This window comes from Camellia sinensis, chromosome 4, assembly GCF_055761805.1.
Source record: "Camellia sinensis isolate YWXY chromosome 4, ASM5576180v1, whole genome shotgun sequence".
Classification (NCBI taxonomy): domain Eukaryota; kingdom Viridiplantae; phylum Streptophyta; class Magnoliopsida; order Ericales; family Theaceae; genus Camellia; species Camellia sinensis.
In genome coordinates this window covers 161,815,371-161,820,126 of record NC_138964.1, presented here as the reverse complement: position 1 = coordinate 161,820,126, position 4,756 = coordinate 161,815,371, and positions in this window count along the sequence as shown.

Here is a 4,756-nt window from a genome sequence, read left to right as displayed (position 1 = left end):
TACGTGGTATACCTGCCTGAATGCCTGTGGGTAAAGGTTGGGTTATTTGGATTGGAACAATTCATCAATTGTGAGTTTTAAGCCCACTTGAGAGGGACAAATCATCTTGTTTTCTAAGCCCACCCGAGGGTGGCAAAATCTGCATTTTAAGCCTACTTGCGAGTAGCAAACCATTTTCAAAACAAACATGAGATGTGTTGTTCCAATTCAGGCGATCCAGTCTATATTTATATGCTGTGCGCATCACATAGTAAATCTAGGCTAATAACCGGAATAAGAATGCATAATGTTTTCAAAACCCGATATCATGGTTAGTAGAGGCCGATCTTTGATCGGGCGAGCGGGGGTGCTGACGAAGTGACCTTCCCCAATCGTACCCAAGTTCCCGAGCCGAGGCAACTTTGATGATGACGGACACGTGGCGTTAGGCAACGAGTCAGGGTTTCCTAAATTTTCCCAAATAAAATATTTAGGTGGCGACTCTGTATCTGGCAAAGCAGTCCATGTTTGGCACTTCTTTCAAAAAAAATCTGTTTTCAAAAATGATTTACCGAATTTGGACTCTTTGATGATTCATCAGTCTTGCATTGCACTCTGTGAGATTAGATACAGGACCGTGACATTGAGTCTTGAACTGTAGTGAGCCCAATGAACAAAACGGGGAGGGATTTCCCTCCCGGGACGTTCGGGGACGTCTACAGTTTCTGGCGACTCTGCTGGGGAGTTTGAAGAATTTGACTCGAACTCATGATATCTGGTTTTGACTACACTTACGTGTTTCTTTGCATTGCATGTGCATTGGTGCACCTAGGACACCGTGTTTGCCGTATGCTATTCCTGAACGGTTTGTCAGAGGCTCGCTTTGCGAAGCGTGCCATAAGGCTGACCGGTTGCGGACTCTGCCATGACGGGAACACAAACCCCAGTTTTACCGGGGCACCCTTTTTGACCATTCGACCTAGTGCATATTCAGAATCCATAGTGACCATTCCAAAACTAGGACAGGTTGCTTACCCGAGTTTAGGTTGTTTGAAACTGCTGCATGCGTAGTGAAATCCTAGCTCCTGACAAAATAGGACAGGGAAACTCTACCCCAACATAAGGGTGTTTTGGTTTTCATTTGCCTGCTATGTGCTGTCAGAGTGTGTCTCTGCAGGGCTGTGTATATCAGTTTACAAATCTGGGTATCAGGCTTGAGGGCATCAGTATGTGGGGAATCACTTTGACCTGAGGGTATCAGTTTACAGGCAGAATCTTGGACAGAATTCAGTAGAGAGCACAGTTATTCGGCTGCTCATATCTATTTTGGTGAAATCAGGCTGAGATACTGCATGTTTTCTCTTTTGCTAGGGTAGTTTTGGAACTGTAGCTTTAGAAGGCTCCAATATCCCCGAGGTTCATCGGACTTGTGCTGATAGACTTTGTCAGGTCAGAGATTCAGTTCAAGGGAAATCAGTGTTCTTTTGCCAGAGGCAGGGTAAGAGGGCCAATCAGGCACAGATCACCAGTTCAACAGTCCTTAGATCAGCGGTCATTATCCATCTCACCTGTGCGCAGTTGGGTTGAGATATCTGTTTTTACAGAGACAGATATACTGATAGATCAGTTAGATCAGGGCAGTATGGCAGGAATGGAGGAGATGATGCGTCAACTCCAAGAAAGTATGAAAATCATGTAGCAGGACGCTGTTCGTCAAGCCAAATTTGCCTAACAACAGGCCGAGGTCATGGCTCAACAAGCAGGGTTGATCGCCAGGTTACAGTAGCAAACCGGAGCATCTGCTTCGCACCAAGCCCCTCCCCCGCCAGGAGCTCCAGCACCCGAGGAGGCACCAAATGTCCAGGGAGATACGGACATTCCGACAGGACTGGCTCCGCCCCCAATCCTATCCCAATTATCCAAAACACCCACCAACCTACCGGATTCTCCCTTTGAGTCCGAGGTGGACCCCACAGCATTGAAGGTGAGCAAGCTTGAAAAGCTGTTCAAGAAATCTCAGGGCGTCAAGTCCATTCCGGACATTGAGGATGGGTATACCGATGCGGCCGTGATGCTGCCAGACCGCTTTAAAATGCCACATATTGACCGCTTTGACGGGTCTGGGGATCCCATGGTGCACTTACGGCTGTTTTCAGACATATTAAGGCCGATGGGCCTCACCAGACTACAAAAGCTTTCTTTATTCGGCCGGACCCTGTCAGGTGTGGCCGCTATCTGGTATGCAAAATTAGAAGACGATGTCAAACGGAACTGGGATGAGATGGCTGAGGCCTTCGTTGCGCAGTACTCCTATAACACGTAAATCGAGATTACAACCCGTGATCTTGAGATAACAAGGCAAAAGCCTAAGGAGAGCTTTTCTAAGTTCGTAACCCGGTGGAGGGCCAAAGCCTCAATGATGACCCTAAGGCCCACTGATAAAGATCAAATTCGGATGATTGTGCGCAATCTCCAGCCCAAGCTCATGCAGAAAATGATTGTTCTCCCCTTTCCCACCTTTCCAGATTTACATGAGATGGGGGTACAAATTGAGGATGCTATGAAGTAGGGCCTCATTGACCAGGAAAAGGAGTAGCCCAGTAGGGCGTTTTCCCGCAGTTCGAATATGACCACCAGTGGTGATACAGCTGCAAGATCTTCTAAAGTGGGCATGGTTACCACCACCGTATCAAAAACAGCTATCCCATTCACCGGTGCATCCGGAAGTAGCTCACAAAAAATCAAATATCCACCTCGAGTCAAGAGGGTTTTTACCCCACTTTATATGCCTTTGTCAAAGGCTCTAGAGGCCTTACTCCGGAAAGGATATCTGAAACCGTTGGAACAACGACCTCTACCTGATCCTTTCCCTCCAAAGCATGACCAGACTAAGTACTGCACCTACCATCAACAAACCGGTCATGACACTGACAGTTGCTTTTGTCTGCGCCATGATGTACAAGATCTGTTTGACAACAAGGTCATCGCCGCACCAACTCAGCAAAGTCTATCGACACTTGATCACTAAACTGATGGGGGATAATGTGATGTGATCAGGGGGTGAACCACCTGCGGGCGGCACTCAGTTTACTCCAGATGTGGCGTGTGGCACGCACCGTTTTGAGCATTTGCGAATGCTAGTTTTTGTAGCTTCTGACTTGGGTGTTGAGTCAGTTCTGTGGTTTTGTTTTGAGTCTGTCTCTTTGTTTTGAGTCAGTCTTTTTTGATTAAGGGTCTGTCTTGTTGTATCGAGTCAGTCCTATTGTATAGAAGTCGAGTGATTCCGGGGGTGTTACTTCGGATATCATTATTTTGTTTTGTGTTTGTCTTTTTGTTTTCTTTTGAGTCTGTTTCTGCCGGGGAGCCGGTTGTGCCAACAGATCTGAATGAAACAGCAGTGATTTTCACACCCTTGTGTTTGCTTCTACCTTGCGCCAGTTGTGCCAAAAAATTGAACGAAACGGCAGTACTTTTTGCCTACTTTTCTGTGCCTTGAACTCATTATATTGACCTAAGTTTTTCAAAACTTTTTGAACATTGTGATGAAAACGAAGAGGAAGGAATTCCTCAGGATTTGCAAAATTTGATCAATTGAGAGAAAGAGAGGCATACTAAGCCCTTAATGAATGAAATCATGCTTGTTAATGTGAGTACTGAGAAGGATCCTGGTTTGATCTAGATTGGTTTCACATTGTCTTCCGCGCGAGTGATTAGTCGCTTTCTTAAAAGATTTCAAAAAACATTTTGCGTAGTCCTGCGAAGACCTGTGTGGAATCGCTCTTGAGATTGTGCAGCTTAGGATCGCTCTCAGCCTCGAGACTCGACCCCTTTACTTTCAAACCTTGAACTTGGATTCAGAATGTTCAACGGTCAACCACAATGCGAGGCCTGTGTGGCCAGATTTGAAGCAGCCCACGAACCAGGGGCAAGAAAGTCAAAGGAAGCTTGCGAAGCTAGATCAAAAGCCCTCAAACTAGGGGCAAAAATGTCAGATGTGCTCGAAGAGTCAAAAAATTGGGATGTTTCTCAAGCTAATGAAGATTGGCTAGAATGCCAAATCCCAGAAGGGAGGAAAGAAGAAAGTATTGTTGAAGGATAACCGACTTCCTATCCACAACACTAGGAGCAAATTCAACCCCCCATCGGATGGACTCCTACATCGTCAGCGAACAGTAGCCATTCTCCTGGATTTAGATGACTTCAGGATCTCAAAACCATTTGACATGGACAAAGCTACACTTTTACCCTTGAGAGGCTCACTGGGCCGAAAACCCGGAAGGGCGACCCAGGCAAAAGTTAGAGCAAAGAAAAGAACAAAAAAAAAAAAAGAAAAGAAAAAGGAAAAAAAAAGAAGAAAAAAGAAAAAAGAAAGAAAAGAAATGAAAAGAATTGAAAAGAAAAGGAGAACAAAGCTCGCAAGGTTGAAAACCCAGAAAGGCGGCCTTGGCAAAAGTTAGAGCACAAAAGGAGAGGTTAATACTCGAGTGTGCCTTAACCCCGAACTACGTAAGGCTTGATTCCCATCTTTGGGATACGTAGGCAACTTCACTCTGAAGTCCAGCTGTAAAACACTTCAAATTTGACTGTGTCCATGTGATGGTTCTGGTCATCTTTGTCTTCTCTGTATCTGAGAATTTGGTTGTAATTGTCACTGTGAGGACTGGTTGCCATGTGCTGCGGCACTATTCAAACTAGGGGCAACTTTCCGTTGCCATACAATGTGCCGCGGTGCTATTCAAACAAGGGGCAACTTTCCGTTGCCGTGCAGTGTCCTTCA